Raw genomic sequence first — 25,209 nt, 5'->3', positions numbered from 1 at the left:
TGGGTGGAGACAGTGAGGGGAAATGTTGACGTAATCGGTGCTCGGTGCTACCAACAGAAACTACAACGTTTAGCTTCACCATGAAATTTATATACATCTATGTGAAAAAAGGTTCATTTCGACATGAAGCCGATGACAAATGAAGAAAATAAGGAGTGAGAGCAGTCAATAAAATTTTTCTTGGTTTATGACCGGATCGTCAATATGTAAAACTATCGAGGTTTCGATCACTGTGACAAGTGTTCTATTTCAGGGTGTTTCTGTTTACCAAGGTTCTGCTTTGTCGAAACTTGGCACGGCCGCTATTGGGCCTGTTGTGTGAAGAACGGTGCCTCGTAAAAGTGTTTTAACACTCTGAAATAGGTCACTTGCAACATTGACCGGAACGTGTGTAATTTTACGTATTGACAATGCGGTCACAAACCCAGAATGATTTTATGGACTATGAGAATGGCCGCGGAGACCTACATTTATATTTAAGTTGTGAGAGGTTAACTGGAATGAAATATTGCACGACAATGCATCATGTGCACAGCTGTTAATTTAGAATACAACAGTTGGCCAAAAAGTATTGTAGCACAAAGTCCCATTATTGGATTGAAGAGTCCCTAGATAACAGAACGCAGCATGTCATTCTCAATGGAGAGAAGTCTTCCGAAGTAAGAGTGATTTCAGGTGTGCCGCAGGGGAGTGTCGTAGGGCCGTTGCTATTCACAATGTACATAAATGACCTTGTGGATGACATCGGGAGTTCACTGAGGCTTTTTACGGATGATGCTGTAGTATGTCGAGAGTTTGTAACGATGGAAAGTTGTACTGAAATGCAGGAGGATCTGCAGCCAATTGACGCATGGTGCAGGGAATGGCAACTGAATCTCAATGTAGACAAGTGTAATGTGCTACGAATACATAGAAAGAAAGATCCTTTATCATTTAGCTACAATATAGCAGGTCAGCAACTGGAAGCAATTAATTCCATAAATTATCTGGGAGTAGGCACTAGGAGTGATTTACAATGGAATTACCAAGTAAAATTAATCGTCGGTGCCAGACTGACATTCATTGGAAGAATCCTAAGAAAATGCAGTCCGAAAACAAAGGAAGTAGGTTACAGTACACTTGTTCGCCCACTGCTTGAAGATGGGTCACCAGTGTGGGATCCGTAACAGATAGGGTTGATAGAAGAGATAGAGAAGATCCAACGGAGAGCGGCGCGCTTCGTTACAGGATCATTTAGTAATCGCGAAAGCGTTACGGAGATGATAGATAAACACCAGTGGAAGACTCTGCAGGAGAGACGCTCGGTAGCTCGGTATGGGCTTTTGTTGAAGTTTCGAGAACATACCTTCACCGAGGAGTCAAGCAGTATATTGCTGCCTCCTACGTATATCTCGCGAAGAGACCATGAGGTTAAAATCAGAGAGATCAGAGCCCACACAGAGGCATACCGACAATCTTTCTTTCCACGAACTATGCGAGACTGGAATAGAAGGGAGAACCGATAGAGGTACTCACGGTACCCGCCGCCGCACACCAACAGATGGCTTGCGGTGTATGGATGTAGATGTAGACGTAGATTAACTTACAAATTTTTCAGATTAAGTGTTTTTCTTTGAATTTTTGCTCGAAGAGGGATAGGTAGGCTGCTAGCTCGTTGATGCGCAGAATATTTAATAATGATTCAATACTAAAGTATACAACTCTGAAACTGGCAGTATTACAATGTGCAGCTGATATTTTTATATCCCGATAAGACGATATTTTTTCTTTCGATATATGGTTGCTTTTTGTCAGTACATCGAGGGTCGATTACGATATTTTTGTATTAACGATGCATCGGATTCCCTATATTTTTTGAAATATCAGAAGTTCTAAGTAGCAGCCTTGCCAGCCGAGAGGATAATGGGAGTCACCGTGTCACTGGCATGCGGAGTTAGTCGCGGTTGACGAAACGACACAGAACTAGAAATCTAAATTATTAAATACTAACTTGATAATCATAATTATGAGCGCTGAACGACGTTCTGCAACACAGGTTCCTGACAATGTACAGGTGTCTCCACTCGGCACCCTGCAGATGCTTGTATTCTCGCCTCATCTAGTGGTTCGCGCCAACATTTGTCGTGCACTCCAGTGGCGCCAGGGGGTATGGGTATCAAAGATCTAGGGGAGGTAGCACCTTGCAGAGGTTAGCTCTTGTGCTGTAGGACAGCAAAAGGCAACTGGAAGTACGGAACTGGAGGGGGAACTTGGATTGGGAGTCTGCGTGTAGTCACTGTGGATAACACTGACAAGTCTCTGAGTGGAACCGTGAATCCTGCATGGTGCGTCGTAGGAGCTGGAGTTCTGATTGGCACGGTCGGCCCATGAAGTTGGTACAGTGAAAAAAGTTCGGTGTAGACGAGTTGCACGACCAGTAAGGAATCAGCTACATCTTCTGGAAGCCAGCACCAGGTCTCAGTGGAAAGCGGCTGACAAGTCCGCCAGGGGCAACATGCCGCAGACGGTCGAGCTTGCTTGGGTACGTCGCGACCGGCTAAGGATGTGTCGGTGTCTGTACGATAAGGCGCGTTGGAGGACGAGGGACCATTCGTTAGCATGAAGTAGTCACGGCGCAGCAGTGGTTGTATCCCGCCACTGACAGCGAACACGACTTGCAGGGAACTCCATAGTGCTGCCAGATCTGGATTGGATAGCATGGAGTTAGCAAGGCAACGGGGCTGTGAATGGTCAACACTGGCTGTGACCAGCTGTTAAGATGAGGCATCGTTTAGTTGGAGGAGCAGATGTTCACCTCTGTAGGGCCAGAGAATAAGGCAGTTGGTTGACAGTAACTGTTTACGGATGAAAGATTTGTCTTATAACGACTGGAAGGACTTGGATAAGAGTACTTTGTGCAATTTTGTTGTGCTGATCTTTGAGTCTGTGGTTGCAATAGTGTATTTCCAAGGTTCTGCACTGACGAAACATGGTAGGGCCGTTATTGGGCTTGTTGAGTAAGGAGTCGTGGCTTGTATAAGCATTTTGTATGTTAATGAAACAAAGTAACGGCATGTGAAGTTGAAGTGGCTCTGGGACTTAACATCTGAGTCATCAGTCCCCTAGAACTTAGAACTACTTAAACCTAACTAATCTAAGGACGTCACACACATCCATGCCCGAGGCAGGTTCAAATGGTTCAAATGGCTCTCAGCACTATGGGACTCAACTGCTGTGGTCATAAGTCCCCTAGAACTTAGAACTACTTAAACCTAACTAACCTAAGGACATCACACACATCCATGCCCGAGGCAGGATTTGAACCTGCGACCGTAGCGGTCGTGCGGTTCCAGACTGCAGCGCCTTTAACCGCTCGGCCACTCCGGCCGGCCCCGAGGCAGGATTCGAACCTACGACCGTAGCGGTCGCGCGGTTCCAGACTGTAACGGCATGTGAGACCTGATTACTGCTAAGCAGTTAATTATTTGATAAACTGTATTTTAGTGATAAGCCTTTAATGATTCAAGTTTCCTTTCTATGTGCCGTCATAACTGACGGAAATTTGGTTGTTCTGTGGATTGTAAATGTTATCCATGTTGACAGTCCGTGTTTGCTTAGGGTTTAGGTCACAGTGGGGTGTCGCCGTGCAACCTTATTGACCAGTTTGCGTTGTTGTAGGTTACACTGAGTGTCCCTTTTCTAAAGTTAATCCCAGTGGGGCGAAGTATTTATATTGTATGATATACGAGGCGCGTTTTAAATACCATTTTAAAATAAAAATAAGACGAACTTCTCCTAGCAATTATATTTTTGCATGGAAGCCTATACCATAATCTTGTTTCCTACGCAATTCCCACCAATACTTTGGTTTGTATTTGAGATGCCTCCTTCAACTCAGCATCCCGTCGACTGTGATGTACGCACTGTGCTAAAGACGCGAAAGCGGCTGAAATTCATCGTCAGAGCAGTGAAGTGTACGGAGAAAACGTTATGAGCGTTGGGATGGTACATGGTACAGAAATGGGTAAGAGCTTTCAGAGATGGCCATACGAATGTGCATATTGAGTCTTTACTGACAATTTGGTGCAGAACAGACTCTTCACGATTTCGATGTTATGTGATGAGTTTCCTCAAGTGTCAGAAAGTGTGCTTTGAGCAATCACAAAATTGTTAAGACTTTCGTGGCCACTTATTAACAACTGTCTGTTGGCTTCTATCTCGCTTTCCTCGGCCGACGTTCGTCTAACGATTTTTCTGACGTTTCGTCCGAACGAGTGGCTGCCATTGTCAAAGCTTCACCCTCCGTTGCTATTGGTGGACTGGAGTCGAGCTCGCGACCGCGTATTTTATGTACCTAGCTTCTCGTGGCCATTTCCGCTGCGATTCTCCCCTTGCTACCTGCAACGGTCGTTCGCTGCAGCACGGGAATCCAGGATCCGTTCACCTCGAGTCTTTCTACTTCCTTGCTAAAGCTGTTGTCATGTCTGTATACTCCTATAGCTTCTTTGGAAATGCGGGTGTGATAGTTGTTCTCTACAGAAAGACCTTCCGTGTCGGCGAAGTTTAATATGTGGTCCGCCAAGACCGATTACTCCACCTGTCCCAACCTGCAATGCCACTTGTGGTCGGTGATCCTCACGTTGACTGATAGTCCAGTCATTACAACATAGACTTTTCCATATGTACATAGGATGTAGTATGAAGTATGTGGTGTCACCGCCAGACACCACACTTGCTAGGTGGTAGCCTATAAATCGGCCGCGGTCCGTTAGTATACGTCGACCCCGCGTGTCGCCACTATCAGTGATTCCAGACCGAGCGCCGCCACACGGCAGGTCTAGTCTAGAGAGACTCCCTAGCACTCGCCCCAGTTATACAGCCGATTTTGCTAGCGATGATTCACTGTCTACATACGCTCTCATTTGCAGAGACGACAGTTTAGCATAGCCTTCAGTACTTCATTTGCTACGACCTAGTAAGGCGCCATATTCAGTTACTATTCTGAACAGATACTCTTGTGAATCATGTACCGTCAAGAGCGACGTTCATCGTTAATGGATTAAAGTTAAGTATCAAACTAATTACGTCCGCTTTCTGAATTTTCATTCCTTGTCATGTTCCAGACCTCACGCCAGCCTGCGTGAGCTAAAACGCGTGCATTTCGGCCTCCACTTGTAACACGGTGTTGGCTCTTCTGCTAAGACAACAAAGTATATTCCCGATCGCCGGATGTCAGTTTGTAGGATGCAGTTCCACGCCTGTTGCACCTAATCACTCAATAAAGAGACGTTAATGCTGGTTATGGATGGGGCTGGAGTTGTCGTTCGATGATGTCCCATATACGCTCGATCGGGGACAGATTTGGCGATCGAACAGGCGGTGGCAACTTGTCGACACTCCGTAGAACTTGTTGGGTTAGAACAGTGGTATGTTGGCGAGCATTATCCTGTTAGAGAACATGTCCTGAAATGCTGTTCATAAAGGGCAGCCCAACAGCTCGAAACACCAGATTGACTTATAAATTTGCAGTCAGGTTGCGATAACGACGAGAGAGGTTGTGCTGTTATACGAAATCGCAACCCAGACCATAACTCCAGATGTAAGTCCAATGAGTCTAGCACGCAGGCAGGTGGGTAGGTTGCAGGCCCTCAACTGGTCTCCTCCCACCCGACACGCGGCCATCACCGACACGGAGACAGAACCAGCTTTCATCAGAAAACACAACAGACCTCCACTCTGCCCTCCAATAAGTTCTTGCAGGACACCACTGAAGTCGCAAATGGCGGTGGTTTGGGGCCAATGGAGTGGTACTTGCAGGGCTTCTGTCTCGGAGCTGTCCTTGAAGTAACCGATTTGTAACAGTTCGTTGTGTCATTGTGGTACCAACAGTTGCTCAGATTGCTGCTGCAGATAGAGTACAATGCCCCAGAGCCATACGCCAAAAATGATGAGTTTCCCTCTCGGGTAGTACCACGTGACCGTCCACAGACCGGTCTTTTTACGACCGTACGTTCTGGTGACCACCGCTGTCAGAAATCCTGTACAGTGGCTACATTCCTGCCAAGTATTTCTGCAGTTCCACAGAAGGAACATCCTAGCCCTAATACAGTGCATCGTTAAAAAAATAAAAAAAAGTGTTAAGGGCATTCTTCAATGACATCAGCTCACCAAGTCCAAAGGCAACTTATGCTCATGACCCTTGCAGAGTATATTTATGACAAAATACACTACTGGCTATTAAAATTGCTACACCACGAAGATGACGTGCTACAGACACGAAATTTAACCGACAGGAAGAAGGTGCTCTGATATTCAAATGATTAGCTTTTCAGAGCATTCACACAAGGTTGGCGCCGGTGGCGACACCTACAACGTGTTGACATGAGGGAAGCTTCCAACCGATTTCTCATTCACAAACAGCAGTTGCCCGGCGTTGCCTGGAGAAACGTTGTTGTGATACCTCGTGTAAAGAGGAGAAATGCGTACCATCACGTTTCCGACTTTGATAAAGGTCGGATTGTAGACTATCGCAATTGCGGTTTATCGTATCGCGACACTGCTGCTCGCATTGGTCGAGATCCAATGACTGTTAGCAGAATATGGAATCGGTGGGTTCAGGAGGGTAATATGGAACGCCTTGGTGGATCCCAACGGCCTCGTATCACTAGCAGTCCAGATGACAGGCATCTTACCCGCATGGCTGTAACGGATCGTGCACCCACGTCTCGATCCCTGAGTCAACAGATGGGGACATTTGCAAAACAACAACCATCTGCACGAACAGTTCGACGACGTTTGCAGCAGTATGGACTATCAACTTGCACCATGGCTGCGGTTACCCTTGGTGCTGCATCACAGACAGGAACGCCTGCGATGGTGTACTCAACGACGAACCTGGGTGCACGAATGGTAAAACGTCATTTTTTCGGATGAATCCAGGTTCTGTTTACAGCATCATGATGGTCGCATCCGAGTTCAGCGACATCGCGGTGAACACACATTGGAAGCGTGTATTCGTCATCGCCATACTGCCGTATCACTCGGCGTGATGGTATGGGGTTCTATTGGTTATACCTCTCGGTCACCTCTTGTTCGCATTGACGGCACTTTGAACAGTGGACGTTACATTTCAGATGTGTTAGGACCCGTGGCTCTACTCTTCAACCGATCCTTGTGAAATCCTACATTTCAGCAGGATAATGCACGACCGCATGTTGCAGGCCCTGTACGGGCCTTTCTGGATACAGAAAATGATCGACTGCTGCCTGGCCAGCACATTCTCCAGATCTCTCACCAATTGAAAATGTCTGATCAATGATGGCCGAGCAACTGGCTCGTCAGAATACGTCAGTCACTACTCTTGATGAACTGTGGTATCGTATTGAAGCTGCATGGGCAGCTGTGCCTGTACACGCCATCCAAGCTCTGTTTGACTCAATGCTCAGGCGTACCAAGGCCGTTATTAAGGCCAGAAGTGGTTGTTCTGGAGACTGATTTCTTAGGATCTATGCACCCAAATTGCCTGAAAATGTAATCGCGTGTCAGTTCTAGTATAGTATATTTGTCCAATAAATACCCGTTTATCATCTGCATTTCTTCTTGGTGTAGCAATTTTAATGGCAAGTAGTGTATATTTGCATTTTCATAGTGGCGTTCCTAGCGCTACTCCTATGCGACTGACTCGAAATTAGAATAGACATTAACTCTCAGATGTACAAACACGTCTAGCAACTTTCGTTTAGGTCTCAGAACTCCTATTTGGTGCTGCTATTTTTTTTTTCATCAGTGTATATTGAGTAAAAGTGCGTCCCCGCAGCGGTGTTCTGTATTGAGCTTAAGGCAGGCCTTTGCAGTCAGCCACTCGATATGTGTGCCAGCCACCGACGTAATTCTTCACCTGTGTGCTGCATGGTGCTCGTGCAGCATCCTACAAAGCTGCATTTGGTTGTCAGTTATTGACTGTGTTGCTACGTGGTATATCAAAGCAAAACACTGTCTTTCCACAGGTCTATAAGTGATGGGAACCTACTTGTAAATCATTTTGGTTGCCGCCAGCTCTGCCCCTACTGAAAAAATCGGGAACTCTGAACTCCAGAACTTCGTGGACCAGCACATGGAGACGACAGCGGTCTGGACAGGCCGCCAGACGGCGTGCACGGCGACGGTGGAAGTCATTGTCGGACCGCACATTTTCACGCATCCGCAGCATCTAGAGCCGAAAAAAGACCCACACGGACCTTTCTGCAAGGTAGCTATATAGGCCGGCGCACAAGCTTAACAGAGTAGCTTTACCGCAGCGAGCAACGACCGCATGTGGAAGAATTTTGCTTAGCTTTCTCAATAATACAATGAAAATTTTGTAAACATTGTGTCAGAGAAATAAACTTGTGTTACTGTGACTACCTGCTTCTTTTGTGGATATCTCCAATGAACCGGATATATCAGTTACCACCTGCCATAACGCACTTGGCCGCAGGGAGTATGAATGCTTCCACCTCAGCTGATAGGAGCATGGTGAATTTGATTTGCAAATTATCCGCTCCAGTTATCGGTCGAGTATACAGGTAGGCTACGCCAACCTCTTATAAGAATGCGAGGTGGCTGATCTTTTGTGCATGTCCAAAAGAACAGACAGCACACGGAATCCACAGCTGTGATATATATTAAGTAAACTTAAGGTGAATTGGGAAGAAAGGGAAGGAACTGATGACATTACTTATAGTGTTAATTGCAAATGAGCTTTCTATCTCTGCATGCTACCTGGCCGTCTCGCATTCCCACTTAGCGCCACCACTTACAGTACCCGGCCATGTCCTTCCTGCTGGTGATGAACTTAAATGTGTATCTCCACTGATGGTTGCGGATTCATAGCCCATCGAGGCATAAACAATTACATGAACGTTTGGTGTCTGTTCTTTAGGACATATCCTATGCCTACAAAGCAGGAGATCGCAACTTCGAGTCCTGATATGGGACGCATTTTCACTCGTCTCCACTGTAAAATCCCAGGGCAGCTGATATCTTCAGTTCTTTCCCTTTCTTTTGTTCCCCCTACATCTTTAATTTACATATTACGTCAACCTCACTGAATAGTCCCTAGAACAAGATGAAGCCGACGATCTACGAGCCAACACCTATCCCTGCTGGTTCTGAGCATCGAACAGAACCTTCTGGGGCGAGCTCGCTAGGTGTTTATAATTGCCTGATACGTCAGCTGGCCTTTGAGAATCTTTAGTTTGAGATAATACCACGTTTCTGGCAGCCACCACAGGCCGCAGGCAGCTTACGTCTGCCGCTGGCTTCGTTGAATGGTATGGCTGGCACACTGCGTCAGCAAGAGCAGTATCGCCGCCATCTGCTGTTGTGTTGCCTCAGCAGTCCTCTGGGAACTCCCACCGCTGTCTAGTGGCCACGAATGGCTCATGGGGCGAGATCGTCGGAAAACTGTATGGAATGCATGAAATAATAATGAATGTTCCCGTTGAGTAAGCATTCCAGACTCTGTGCTCGCCGTGGTACTGGAGAATCCATACGACAGTTCCCTACACACACAACTCTGCATCTAACTCTTTTCTCTCTGAACAAAGCCACAAACTTTTTAACGGCCCGGCATCTCCTTCCGCTGCCATTTCGTAGAACTTGCGAGATGTCAAATTTAATCCACCTTCATTTGTTACAGACTGTGGTCAACATAAAGCACAGAACGATGTAATAAATTATTTAACACACACACACGTACTGGAGAGCCCATACCATAGTTCCCAGCACACAGAACTCTGCAGCCAGAAATGGACAGCATATAACAACTAACCACACTGATGAGCCAACACATAGTGACCACTGCCCACCGTGAGTTGGATGTCACCTGGTGGCGTTGCGGCCGCACGACGCACTAACAAAAGTATGTGAGTGGAGCAGACATGGAGGACGTGGGCGGCAGATGGGGAAATCCATCGACATAAGCGGCGTGGACAAAGGGCAAGCTATTATTATGCACAGCCTGTGAACGAATATCTCGAAAACGGTTAAGCTCGTCGAATTTTCACTTGCTAAAGTCGTGAGCATCTACGGAAAGAGGTTGGAAAGTGAATCCACCACTGCGCTCTAAATGGTTGGACTTCCACGACTCTTCACAGAACGTGGGGTTCGGAGGCTTGTCTGCTCTGTAAAGTACGATAGATGCTGATCTGTGGGACCTCTGCCGAAAGTGCACAATGCTGGTGCATACCCAAGTGTTTCGGAGCACACTGTTCATGGTACGTTGAACATGAAGCACCGCAGCAGACCACGCAACGACATCGTCAATTATGATTGCAGTGGGCAGGGCACCATCGGAATTGAACCGTCGATCAACAGAAATGTGTCGGCTCTTCGGGTGGATCACATTTTTGCTGCACTAAGTTGATAGTCGTCTTCACAAACGCCGTCAGCGAGGTGAACGGCGGTTCGAAACGTGCAGCGTGCCACGGACGCAGACTGGTGGGAGCAGTATTATGTTGTGGCAAGACGACCTCATGCGCTTGCGCGGGACCTGTAGCTGTAATCGAGGACACGCTGACAGCTGCGAACTACCTACATCCCTTCACGCGGTACTGTCTTTCATCAATAGAATTATCGGTATCTCGGAGAGAGAAAGATGCTACAGTGGCTTGAGCAGCATTATAGTGAACTCACGCCGATATCTTGGCGGCCAAATTTGCCTAATGTAAATCCTATAGAACCCATCTGGGTCGCTATCGGGCGCCGAATACGTGAAGCAGCGGCCCGTTATTTACGTGAATTGTACGACCTGTCGTCAGACACCTAATGCCGTATACCTCCACAAACCTACCAACAAACTGCAGGATACCTGATATGCAGAATCAGTGGTGTATTTCGTCCAAAGACGGACAACAAGCTATAAGCAGGTGGTCATAATGTTTTGGCTCATAAGAATATATTCTCTCAGAACAAAGTTAGAAACTTTTCAGTGCCCCACATCCCTTTCCCTTGGTATTTCGTAGACCTTACACCTACATCTACCTCTACATTTACACTCCGCAAGCCACCCAACGGTGTGTGGCGGAGGGCACCTTATGTGCCACTGTCATTACCTCCCTTTCCTGTTCCAGTCGCGTATGGTTCGCGGGAAGAACGACTGCCGGAAAGCCTCTGGGCGCGCCCGAATCTCTCTAATTTTACATTCGTTATCTCCTCGGAAGGTATAAGTGGGGGGAAGCAATATATTCGATACCTCATCCAGAAACGCACCCTCTCAAAAACCTGGACAGCAAGCTACGTCGCAATGCAGAGCGCCTCTCTTGCAGAGTTTGCTAAACATCTTCGTAACGCTATCACGCTTACCAAATAACGCTGTGACGAAACGCGCCGCTCGTCTTTGGATCTTCTCTATCTCCTCTGTCAACCCGACCTGGTACGGATCCCACACTGATGACCAATACTCAAGCGTAGGTCGAACGAGTGTTTTGTAAGCCACCTCCTTTGTTGATGGACTACATTTTCTAAGGACTCTCCGAATGAATCTCAGCCTGGCACCCGCCTTACCAACGATTAATTTTATATGATCATTCCACTTCAAATCGTTCCGTACGCATACTCCCAGATATTTTACAGAAGTAACTACTACCAGTGTTTGTTCCGCTATCATATAATCATACAATAAATGATCCTTATTTCTATGTATTCGCAATACATTACATTTGTCTATGTTAAGGGTCAGTTGCCACTCTCTGCACCAAGTGCCTATCCGCTTCAGATCTTCCTGCATTTCGCTACAGTTTTCTAATGCTGCAACTTCTCTGTATACTACAGAATCATCCGCGAAAAGCCGCATGGAACTTCCGACACTATCTACTAGGTCATCTATATATATTGTGAAAAGCAATGGTCCCATAACACTCCCCTGTGGCACGCCAGAGGTTACTTTAACGTCTGTAGACGTCTCTCCATTGAGAACAACATGCTGTTTTCTGTTTGCTAAAAGCTCTTCAATCCAGCCACACAGCTGGTCTGATATGTCAAAACGAATCCACCCTCCTTTGTTACAGACTGTGGTCCACATATAGCACAGAACGACGCTATAAGCAATTCACCACACACGCACACAATACGCGCGGAACGGAACGAATGCAAAGCCGGCGGTGACACGCTGTTCCGGAAACCCGCGGAGCAGACAATGCGGCCAAATGGCGCCAATTGTCGCCGGCAGCTTTCTCCCGCACGACGGCAAGTAGCTGTGTCACCCGTCGCTTTCTCGCGGACAAAACGGCACCGCAATCCCGCCGGGCCGGGGTGGATGTGCGGGGCGCTACAGGTTTCACAATCAGGTCCGCTGAGGAACGGGTCGCGGCAAATCCCGCTCCATTGTGCGCGTGACAAACGCCCTGGAGAACGGCCAGCGCGCCGGGGGTACGGCTTGCCGCCGCTAAGCGATGGCGGCTAATTTCACGGCAGCCGGGTGTCACTCCGCCAGGTAGGCGTCCGGCGGCGTTTTTATGCTCGCGGCTGGCCTCCCGCAGAGCCGTCCATTCTCGGCCGGCGGTAACGTAGGCGTCCGCTCGCTGAGGCGGCGCCGTAACTTCTGCCACGGCTGAGAGAAACAGCGCGACTTGTCGGCTTCTGCGGCGCAGCCACAATAGCAAAAGACCAGCCTGTCACAGTTATCCGCGAGGGTAACAACTTCTTTCTCGCGCGCCATATGGCCGATGGGGATGTAGACATCAGCAGCTGGGAGCGGTGTTAGCGGCACAATTCGAACAGCGAGAGAGTAGCGCCATCTGTTGGCTGCAGCAGAAGGTGGACACATTTCTCGCAGAACCAACGTAGATTTTAACCTGTCGTCACATTACAACTTTCTAACTGATTTTAAAGGCAACGTAGTGGTGCCCTCAGGAGAAGTTACAAATAGCGATGTTAGCTGTCCTATATAGTAAGCAGTCTTGTATTTAATATTTTCCCGCTAATTTATCTTATCCATGTAAGTTATTTGTTGCAATCCTCTCCCTCCAGCTTAACTCCAGTCGCCCCGCCATTTCTGTCTCCCTAGACCTCGAAAAGGCCTACAACTGCGTATGGCATCCTGGTCTTCTGTTTAAACTCCAGACCTACGCCCTTCGTATCGACTCTGTCCGTCTGATTGTCTCTTTCCTCTCCCGCTGCCCCTCCTACATTACTGTCCATACCACAGATTCCCGCACCTTCTAGCCCTCCGCAGGTGTGCTCCAGGGCTCCGTCCTCTCCCCTCTCCTCTAACTCCTATACACAGCAGATATGACCCCCCCCCCAATCCAGTCCACCTCCTGCAGTATGTGAATGACAGCTCCTTCCTTGCCCTCACTCCTACCCTTTATCAATTCCAACACATTCTCCAGAATTATCTTGATGTTTTTGCCACATCGTGTAACCAGTGGCTCCTAAAAATAAAAAAATTCCAAGACCCAGGCAGGTCTTACCACTCACTCCTTCTGGCTCCTTGATTTTTCCCTTGCCATCCCTGCCTGTCCTGTCCACCTCTCCCCCACTCTCACCTAACTTGAACTCACCATTGACTGTCACCTTACCAGGATCCCTTATCTCCACTCTATCCAATCCAAAGCCCACAACTGCCTCTCTCTCCTTAAACTATTCTCTGGTCAGATATGGGGGCTGAATCCCTCTGCCATCCTCCACACCTACGAATTCTTGATCTGTACCATTCTCTGTTATGCCAGTCCCGCCTGGATATCTGCCCCCCCCCCCCCCCCAAATTCTATAAATCTCTCTAGATCCCTGAGCACCATGCACTCTGCCTCATCTTCTGTATACTCCTCCTGTCCCACATGCACATGCTCTATGACCCGATTCCATTCCCCCCATTTGCTCCTTTTCCCACAGGCTTTATCCCTCCCATCCCCTGGTTGCTCCTCTCCTCTCCTCTCCAACCCCCGTCCACTGTCCCGCCTTCACCACTGCATCCCACCCACCCTCCACCTCTAGCATAAATTTGCGTAGTCGTTTGTCTTCTGTTTTTGTTTTGAACGGTCAGTGTCGGTTGGTCATAGTCAGTGTGCTCCCTGCCGTCGTTGGATAAGCAGCTGCAGCAGCAAGTCGTATACTCCTAGCTCACTCATTTGTTACATAGTTTTTCTTAATTTCTTTGTGTGTTTTTGGTACTTGCATTGTTTAATTCATAAATTTCGGGCGTATTATAATATTTGAGAGTTGTAGCATCGCGTTTTAGTACCCGAATAGTGTAAAATCGCGTAGTCTCCTTCCGCCGCCGAGCAGTGTATCAGCAGTGCGCGAGTAGCAGCATTACTGCATTTACAAGGCAATCTTGTAGTTTAATAACCGTTTAAATTTTGTATCGATTTCTTTGCGCTCTCTGTAGATTAGTTCAGACGTTCTTTGCACAACAGTTTTTAGCACGGATAGGGACTGCAACTGCTGTGTTCGGATGCAGGCTGAGTTGGCATCCCTTCGCTCCCAGCTTCAGGCAGCGTTGGCTTCGGTCACACAGCTTGAGGCTGTTGCCAATGGGCATCACTGTGGGTTTCCGGATGGGGGTTTGTCAGGGATGGCCAGCTCGTCCCACGGATCCCCCGATCGGACTACGACTGTGGTTGCCCGGGATATTGCCCGCATTGAGGCTGATCTCTCACCTGTGGTAGAGTGGGAGGCCGTCTCAAGGTGTGGCAGGGGGCGAAAGACATTCCGGAGGGTTGAACGGAAGGCCTCTCCAGTTTGTCTGACGAACCGGTTTCAGGCTCTGTCTCAGGCTGATACTGATCTTCGGCCTGACATGGCTGCTTGTCCTGTTCCAGAGGTTGCCCCTCAGTCTGCAAGATCCGGGCGGTCGCAGAGGGTGGGCTTACTGGTAGTTGGGAGCTCCAACGTCAGGCGCGTAATGGGGCCCCTTAGGGATATGGCAGCAAGAGAGGGGAAAAAAACAAATGTGCACTCCGTGTGCATACCGGGGGGAGTCATTCCAGATGTGGAAAGGGTCCTTCCGGATGGCATGAAGGGTACAGGGTGCACCCATCTGCAGGTGGTCGCTCATGTCGGCACCAATGATGTGTGTCGCTATGGATCCGAGGAAATCCTCTCTGGCTTCCGGCGGCTATCTGATTTGGTGAAGACTGCCAGTCTTGCTAGCGGGATGAAAGCAGAGCTCACCATCTGCAGCATGGTCGACACGACTGACTGCGGACCTTTGGTACAGAGCCGAGTGGAGGGTCTGAATCAGAGGCTGAGACGGTTCTGCGACCGTGTGGGCTGCAGATTCCTCGACTTGCGCCATAGGGTGGTGGGGTTTCGGGTTCCGCTGGATAGGTCAGGAGTCCACTACACGCAACAAGCGGCTACACGGGTAGCAGGGGTTGTGTGGCGTGGGCTGGGCGGTTTTTTAGGTTAGATGGCCTTGAGCAAGTACAGAAAGGGCAACAGCCTCAACGGGTGCAGGGCAAAGTCAGAACATGCGGGGACCAAGCAGCAATCGGTATTGTAATTGTAAACTGTCGAAGCTGCATTGGTAAAGTACCGGAACTTCAAGCGCTGATAGAAAGCACCGAAGCCGAAATCGTTATAGGTACAGAAAGCTGGTTGAAGCCAGAGATAAATTCTGCCGAAATTTTTACAAAGGTACAGACGGTGTTTAGAAAGGATAGATTGGATGCAACCGGTGGTGATGTGTTCGTCGCTGTTGTAGTGTATCCTGTAGTGAAATAGAAGTGGATAGTTCCTGTGAATTATTATGGGTGGAGGTTACACTCAACAACCGAGCTAGGTTAATAATTGGCTCCTTTTACCGACCTCCCGACTCAGCAGCATTAGTGGCAGAACAACTGAGAGAAAATCTGGAATACATTTCGCATAAATTTTCTCAGCATGTTATAGTCTTAGGTGGAGATTTCAATTTACCAGATATAGACTGGGACACTCAGATGTTTAGGACGGGTGGTAGGGACAGAGCATCGAGTGACACTATACTGAGTGCACTATCCGAAAATTACCTCGAGCAATTAAACAGATATCCGACTCGTGGAGATAACATCTTGGACCTACTGATAACAAACAGACCCGAACTTTTCGACTCTGTATGTACAGAACAGGGAATCAGTGATCATAAGGCCGTTGCAGCATCCCTGAATATGGAAGTTAGTAGGAATATAAAAAAGGGAGGAAGGTTTATCTGTTTAGCAAGAGTAATAGAAGGCAGATTTCAGACTACCTAACAGATCAAAACGAAAATTTCTGTTCCGACACTGACAACGTTGAGTGTTTATGGAAAAAGTTCAAGGCATCGTAAAATGCGTTTTAGACAGGTACGTGCCCAGTAAAACTGTGAGGGACGGGAAAAACCCACCGTGGTACAACAACAAAGTTAGGAAACTACTGCGAAACCAAAGAGAGCTTCACTCCAAGTTTAAACGCAGCCAAAACCTCTCAGACAAACAGAAGCTAAACGATGTCAAAGTTGGCGTAAGGAGGGCTATGCGTGAAGCGTTCAGTGGATTCGAAAGTAAAATTCTATGTACCGACTTGACAGAAAATCCTAGGAAGTTCTGGTCTTTCGTTAAATCAGTAAGTGGCTCGAAACAGCATATCCAGACACTCCGGGATGATGATGGCATTGAAACAGAGGATGACACGCGTAAAGCTGAAATACTAAACACCTTTTTCCAAAGCTGTTCCACAGAGGAAGACCGCACTGCAGTTCCTTCTCTAAATCCTCGCACAAACGAAAAAATGGTTGACATCGAAATAAGTGTCCAGGGAATAGAAAAGCAACTGGAATCACTCAACAGAGGAAAGTCCACTGGACCTGACGGGATACCAATTCGATTCTACACAGAGTACGCGAAAGAACTTGCCCCCCTTCTAACAGCAGTGTACCGCAAGTCTCTAGAGGAACGGAAGGTTCCAAATGATTGGAAAAGAGCACAGGTAGTCCCAGTCTTCAAGAAGAGTCGTCGAGCAGATGCGCAAAACTATAGACCTATATCTCTGCCGTCGATCTGTTGTAGAATTTTAGAACATGTTTTTTGCTCGAGTATCATGTCGTTTTTGGAAACCCAGAATCTACTATGTAGGAATCAACATGGATTCCGGAAACAGCGATCGTGTGAGACGCAACTCGCTTTATTTGACCATGAGACCCAGAAAATATTAGATACAGGCTCCCAGGTAGATGCTATTTTTCTTGACTTCCGGAAGGCGTTCGATACAGTTCCGCACTGTCGCCTGATAAACAAAGTAAGAGCCTACGGAATATCAGACCAGCTGTGTGGCTGGATTGAAGAGTTTTTAGCAAACAGAACACAGCATGTTGTTATCAATGGAGAGACGTCTACAGACGTTAAAGTAACCTCTGGCGTGCCACAGGGGAGTGTTATGGGACCATTGCTTTTCACAATATATATAAATGACCTAGTAGATAGAGTCGGAAGTCCCATGCGGCTTTTTGCGGATGATGCTGTAGTATACAGAGAAGTTGCAGCATTAGAAAATTGTAGCGAAATGCAGGAAGATCTGCAGCGGATAGACACTTGGTGCAGGGAGTGGCAACTGACCCTTAACATAGACAAATGTAATGTATTGCGAATACATAGAAAGAAGGATCCTTTATTGTATGATTATATGATAGCGGAACAAACACTGGTAGCAGTTACCTCTGTAAAATATCTGGGAGTATGGATGCGGAACGATTTGAAGTGGAACGATCATATAAAATTAATTGTTGGTAAGGCGGGTACCAGGTTGAGACTCATTGGGAGAGTCCTTAGAAAATGTAGTCCATCAACAAAGGAGTTAGCTTACAAAACACTCGTTCGACCTATACTTGAGTATTGGTCATCAGTGTGGGATCCGTACCAGATCGGGTTGACGGAGGAGATAGAGAAGATCCAAAGAAGAGCGGCGCGTTTCGTCACAGGGTTATTTGGTAGTGTAGCTTGCTCGCCATGTTTCGAGAGGGTGCGTTTCTGGATGAGGTTCGAATATATTGCTTCCCCCTACTTATATCTCCCGAGGAGATCACGAATGTAAAATTAGAGAGATTAGAGCGCGCACGGAGGGTTTCAGACAGTTGTTCTTCCCGCTAACCATACGCGACTGGAACAGGAAAGGGAGGTAATGACAGTGGCACGTAAAGTGCCCTCTGCCACACACCGTTGGGTGGCTTGCGGGGTATAAATGTAGATGTAGATGTAGATGTATCTCCTTTCCCAAGGTGGCTTCCGTCAACTCCCCTTCCCAGATGACGCCCTTCCTCCCTCCATTTATCCATCCTATCAACTCTGATCGTCACCTCCCCCTCCCTATCTCTGTCCTTTCCCCAGTCTCCCTCTCCCCCCCTTTCCATTGTGTCTTTCCTCATGCACCCTCTCTTTGCCTCCATTCTCTCGCTCAAGTCCTTTTGCTTTCCCCTCTTCTGCCTTCTGCACTCCTCCTCGTGTCTGCCCTGCCCCCCTTTTTAAGTCTCTTCTCTCTGAATTGGCTCCACCTCTTTACTTTCTCCTCTCCTCTGCCCTTTTTTTCCTCTCATCTGTCCGGGTCCTCCCCCCACTCCGCCATCTACCTTAGGCTGTGGTGTGGCATCTTCGTGTCTTCTCTATAGTGCATAGTTTATGTGAGTTTCAGTGTTGTACATTCCCTTTTTCAGTGTTACGAACAGGAATCAGACTGTCACTGTGTTTTTTTAGTTGTGTCTGTCAACTTACTGTGTATCTTCATTAGCATAGTCAACTTCCACAACTTTCCGCCATTTTACAGTTTTTAAAAAGCCACCGTTTTATCGCCTGTTTTTATTGATTGTTATCTTCTCATTATGTTTTCTTAACTCTTCTGTAGGCTGCAGAGTGGTATATTAAGCTGCTGCCAGCCCCCTGCCCCCCCATCTCTGGGACGGAATCGAATTCAATAAAGAAAAAAATACGTTAGACCTATAAATCACAGAGCAATATACAGAAGTACAAATGTGTGTTGTAACACGTTTACGGAAATCATGGTATGGTATGTCGCATTAGTTATTTAGTATTAGAAAATGGATTTAAGTTTCAATTTGCCTTAACATAACTACAGCCTACCTCAGTTCTCCACATAATTCAAAGAAATATTCTATGTGTCACTAAACAATTATTCGAATTTTTAGAAGTGGTGACAACAATAAACGATTTTGTTTTTTAACAAGCCAACACTAACTACAGCTACAGCTACTACAGCTACAATATAGGGAAATTCCCCTACTTTTCTACAATTGTCCCACGTCCCTATATGAGTATGACAGGATATTCTCAAGGACCTGCTTCTTTGGTTTTCTTTTACAGTTTGACCTTCATTTGTATCATACTAGTAAACCAGTCAACGCTTCGGTATTGCTAAATATGTGTGAGAATTAGATGAAAATGCTGATCGCCTTGTCCCGCCTCTCTTTCCATCCCCTCCTCCCCATTTCTTTGTCCTCTTCTCCTCCTCCTCCTCTCTCTATATATTGTAAGATGGCAAGAACTATGCCCCTTACATGAAGTCATTAAAGATCACCTAACTCACGTTCAGCGAACAGTACGGCTGAACAAGAATGACTGACAAGGCACAATGCATCTTGTAGAGGGTATAGTATGGACGTATTGGAATAATTAATGTCGGGTGATGGCTTTAAGGTTTTAAAGTAATTCACACAACATGAAAACTTTGTGGAAACGCGTCGATCTACTGGAGGCTAGTTTACCCCAGCGAAGTACTCAGAATTGACCGTGGCTGCCCGGGGAGTGGCTAAGGGAAGCAACAATAGGCAGCTTGGGGCGGCTCAAGCTCTGAGAAAGCGGTAACGCGGCGCGGCCTCCAGCCGCCTTAAGATGAGTGACAGTGAGTGGGTGGTTGACCCTGACTGCATGCTGGTGTACCGGGAAACAGACAAAGAACTTTACGACTGTTGATAAATGTCGGTCATCCCTTTTTCTGTGAAACATGCGAGAAAGCCACGCAAAGCTGCGGTGGAGTGGTCAACAGAGGTCAAAATATGCGTGTTCGTGACTACAGCAACTTCATGGTGAATTCACGGTCTGCAGAGCCTGAAGTAAATCAGGTGAAGAGCGACAGCATGAAATACGGCGGCCTCTGATGGGAATGTAGGACCAAGGAATTTGAAGTACTCTCCTGGGAGTCAGAATTCTGGAAAAATTGGTGTTTGTGCAGACGCTAACCTTGATGGGTGGCCTGGGAGGAGCGAAATAGCAGAAGTTGAGAGGAAGGGAAATTTTATGGGAATTTGTTCACTTCACAGAGCAGGCATTGGTCGGCACTGGGAAGCGATGCATAATTAATGCGACTTGTGCTGCAATTGGCGTAAGTGATTTTGCTGGAGGGGAAACCGAGGCAAAGAGCGGACTGTGAGAAGTATCAGTAGAGGTCTTCTGTTCCCAGCTTGCCTAGAGTGCAGACGTGGCATTCTTTACTCAGCTTGCCTGAGAAAGAGTGAGCATCTCTGCAGGTTAGGACTTAGCAAATGGAACGATTGAGCTTGGAGATAGAAAGTGTTGGTTCAGCTAAGTACTGAGCAACATAGCTAGGAATGAAGAGATGAGTGCAGCCTTGCAGCACCATGTGGTCGGCCGACGTCCACACAACGATGCCGCTCTGCCACGCTGTATTCGGTGATATTGCGCCCGCTCCGGCCATTGATTAATTTGCTGGATCACGTCGGCAAAGTTTCCACGAGGATTTCATGGGCCCTGTATTGTAGAATTCTTCTTGCACTTCGCATTACGCCTGGGTCAGCCAATAGGAACTACTTTTGAGTTATTACGCTTTACTCCACGCAAACGCAATTTATTACCACTGCCTGATAGGGGAGTCTTGTAATGTGATGATTGAAGGTCGGGAGTTAAAATAAATTTATGCTAATCGACTGCATCTGTTTCCAATCAAGTAGTTGAAATCCCAAGTCACTTTCTTAATTAATTTTATGTTCAACATTTGCATCTGGTGTTCAATAGCTGAATATAACATCAATGTGCACCCCTTTTTAACTAAAAGTGATCAATTCTGAATAAATTAATGTCAACACTACCACTGCAGTTCGATCAGGAGTCACAGGGCCATATTACTTTTTGCGTTATCCGATATTGCAGCAGTTTTGCACTCTCTGTTGATCTGTTAGGCAATTAGTTGGGGGTGAACACACGCCAAAACCAGCTAAGTGACGGGTGGGGTGTTGCAATATCATCTGCTCTTTCCTCTCTGTCCATATCCTTCTCTTCCCCCCTCACTCTGACTTTGAGCCTTGTTTACTTTCAGATGACTAAATTTTTGGGATAGCTCCTGATATCGTGCCAGACTTCCCTCTACCAATTTAGTACAGTGTTCTTCATAAAAACATATAGTCTCAGTTAATCTTAATGTTTATTAGAGTATTGTGTACAAACTTAAAATAAATCAATGAATAATTTTCCATGACTGTTGCTAGCAACGTTTCCCTTTTATACATTGTATATATATATATATATATATATATATATTTGTGTAACATATGCGTTAAAAATATGGAGCCTATGCCAGTTTGATCGTTTATTGAAGCACTGTGTAAAAATTTGAAAAGTCAGAAGTAAATTTTTCCAGACTGTAATTCAGCTGTCCCTACCCAAGGGTTTTATGCACCCGCAATGCCTTCAAATATCACACACAAGATTTTCATATTCTCACACTCGCTACACACAAACTGTTAGTCCTAAAGGAAATTATAAACAGCACGTTTTTGTAGGAAATTTAATGTAGCTTAATTTTGTTCTGAGATACGCTTTTTCTGGAGGCTGCAGTCTTCGAATTATTCAAGAAAAATGTACAAAAATGACCTTAAAAACGCGTTTCTCTCGAGTAATTCGAAAACTGTGGCCACCACCAAAAACGTATCCCAGTACAAAATGTAACTACATTAAATTTCCTACAAAAAATTCTTGTTCATTATTTCTGTAGGACTAATAGTTTGCGCACAGGAAGTGGAAGAATACGAAAATCTTGCACATTGTTTTTGAATGTGTTGCAGTTTGCTTAAAATCTATCGGTTGGGGGCAGCTGAATCACCGTGTATATGTAAATTGGCCAAGAGATTTTCCAGGCTTTTGGTAACATAGTAAAACAATGACTTGTGTAGCTTTATATTTATTTAGTGTGTACAGGGTGTTACAAAAAGGTGCGGCCAAGCTTGCAGGAAACATTCCTCACACACAAATAAAGAAAAGACGTTATGCGGACATGTGTCCGGAAACGCTTAATTTCCATGTTAGAGCTCATTTTAGTTTCGTCAGTATGTACTGTACTTCCTCGATTCACCGCCGTTGGCCCAATTGAAGGAAGGTAATGTTGACTTCGGTGCTTGCGTTGACATGCGACTCATTGCTCTACAGTACTAGCATCAAGCACATCAGTACGTTAACATCAACAGGTTAGTGTTCATCACGAACGTGGTTTTGCAGTCAGTGCACTGTTTACAAATGCGGAGTTGGCAGATGGCCATTTGATGTATGGATTATCACGAGGCAATAGCCGTGGCGCGGTACGTTTGTATCGAGACAGATTTCCAGAACTAAGGTGTCCCGACAGGTCGAAGCAATTGATCGGCGTCTTAGGGAGCACGGAACATTCCAGCCTATGACTCGCGACTGGGGAAGACCTATAACGGCGAGGACACCTGCAATGGACGAGGCAATTCTCCGTGCAGTTGACGATAACCCTAATGTCAGCGTCAGTGAAGTTGATTCTGTACAAGGTAATGTTGACCACGTCTCTGTATGGAGAGTGCTACGGGAGAACCAGTTGTTTCCGTACCATGTACAGCGTGTGCAGGCACTATCAGCAGCTGATTGGCCTCCACGGAAACATTTCTGCGAATGGTTCATCCAACAATGTGTCAATGCTCATTTCAATGCAAATGTTCTGTTTACGGATGAGGCTTCATTCCAACGTGATCAAATTGTAAATTTTCACAATCAACATGTGTGGACTGACGAGAATCCGCACGCAATTGTGCAATCACGTCATCAACACAGATTTTCTGTGAACGTTTGGGCAGGCATTGTTGGTGATGTCTTGATTGGGCCCCATGTTGCTCCACCTACGCTCAATGGAGCACGTTATCATGATTTCATACGAGACACTCTACCTGTGCTGCTAGAACATGTGCCTTTACAAGTACGACACAACATGTGGTTCATGCACGATGGAGCTCCTGCACAGTTCAGTCTTTCAGTGGAAGTGTTCGTACGCTTCTCAACAACAGATTCGGTGACCGATGGATTGGTAGAGGCGGACCAATTCCATGGCCTCCACGCTCTCCTGACCTCAACCCTCTTGACTTTCATTTATGGGGGCATTTGAAAGCTCTTGTCTACGCAACCCCGGTACCAAATGTAGAGACTCCTCGTGCTCGTATTGTGGATGGCTGTGATACAATACGCCATTCTCCAGGGCTGCATCAGCGCATCAAGGATTCCACGCGACGGAGGGTGGATGCATGTATCCTCTGTAACGGAGGACATTTTGAACATTTCGTGTAACAAAGTATTTGAAGTCACGCTGGTACGTTTTGTTGCTGTGTGTTTCCATTCCATGATTAATGTGATTTGAAGAGAAGTAATAAAATGAGCTCTAACATGGAAAGTAAGCGTTTCCGGACACATGTCCACGTAACATATTTTCTTTCATTGTGTGTGAGGAATGTTTCCTGAAAGTTTGCCGTACCTTTTTGTAACACTCAGTATATTAAAAATGTGTAGCTTACGTAAATCTGAATATTTATTAGATCATTGCGTAAATATATGAAGCATATAAGTATTTACAGGTTTTTGGTAACAATGTAAAACAACGACTTATCTTTATACAGTAAAATAGATTTATTTTTATTTAGCGTATGTATTACAAATGTATAGCTTACGTACATCTGAACATTTACTATATCATTGTGTAAATGTATGAAGTAAACTGATCAAGAATTTTTGAGATTTTTGCTAGTAACTGTGTGGTATCAACGTCACTCTCCACGCCACCCCTTAAATATCTTGACGTTGTGTGCGACAGCACGGCCTCGCGCCTCTCCTTCACGAGTCCGCGCCGTCCGTGCCTGATCAAGGACGTCGACGTGGCCAGCGACAGAACTCGGTGGGAACAGGAAGAAGGCTCTTGACCGTGAGCTTTTACCACCGAGAGGAGAGGATGCTTTCATCGGGGCACAGACCAGTGGTGCTACGGTGGAATCTTCACCAAGCTTTTAGTCAGTAATAGTTGACAATTGGCCAGAGTAGAGAAGAAACGGTGTGTTGCAAAGAGGCTTGGAGTAGGAGTTGCAGAGTTTATGGGATTTCTGTGTTTAGAAGTGGCATGGGAAACTGAATGGATTGCTTATCTGTGCGATTAAAGTTCAGGCAAGGGGTCAGTCTGGGGCGTGGTATTTATGGATGTTTAGTTGCTGTCATTTTTTCATAACTGGTTTAGTTTAGCTTAAGGAGTGGTGTTTATGCATGTTAAATTTAGTGCCCACAGAGTGCTGAGTGCGTGCTAGGAACTGCCTGAAATTGGGTGACTTGACAACATGAGACATATTCTTGACAAATATTCATTGTCTAGTTGCCTGGTAAAATTGTGGGTGGATTATGTCCGTTTAGCCAACGGCCTTGCCGCAGTGGTAACACCGGTTCCCGTCAGATCACCGAAACTAAGTGCTGTCGGGCTGGGCTAGCACTTGGATGGGTGACCATCCGGTCTGCCGAGCGCTGTTGGCAAGCGGGGTGCACTCAGCCCTCGTGATGCAAACTGAGGAGCTACCTGATTGAGAAGTATCGGTTCCGGTCTCGGAAACTGACATACGGTCGGGAGAGCGGTGTGCTGACCATATGCCCCTCTCTATCCGCATCCAGTAACGTCTTTGAGCTGAGGATGACAGGGCGGCCGGTCGGTACCTTTGGGCCTTCATGGCCTGTGTGGGAGGAGAGTTTTGTCCGTTTCACAATTTTCCTCTGAGTCGATACACAGGGTTAATCTAAATGATGAATCCATTTTAAAAACTTTATATTCATTCAAGTACAAATCCAAAATGAACAAGCTTCATACCAATGAAAAGTGGAAGTTTCAACGTTTTTTTCATAATGTTTTGTATCAATTTAATAAATTTAATAATTTGTAATAATTTGTAACTTATAATTATTTAATAATTAGAAATGTGATAAATGTTATAAATGTTCAATGCGGCCACAGTTGACAACA

The 25,209-nt window shown here is 46.3% G+C and overlaps 1 protein-coding gene and 1 pseudogene across 1 annotated transcript in view; one reads left to right on the top strand and one right to left on the bottom strand.

Moving 5' to 3' along the window:
* Window positions 1-25,209, bottom strand: part of LOC124805538 (lutropin-choriogonadotropic hormone receptor-like) — an 860,476-nt gene that overhangs the window by 359,594 nt on the left and 475,673 nt on the right. The window lies entirely within an intron of this gene.
* Window positions 24,611-24,728, top strand: LOC124709265 (annotated as a pseudogene).

Source organism: Schistocerca piceifrons, chromosome 7 (assembly GCF_021461385.2).
Source record: "Schistocerca piceifrons isolate TAMUIC-IGC-003096 chromosome 7, iqSchPice1.1, whole genome shotgun sequence".
NCBI classification, from domain to species: domain Eukaryota; kingdom Metazoa; phylum Arthropoda; class Insecta; order Orthoptera; family Acrididae; genus Schistocerca; species Schistocerca piceifrons.
Note: the sequence above shows the minus strand (reverse complement) of the source record. Positions and strands in the feature narration are given on the sequence as shown.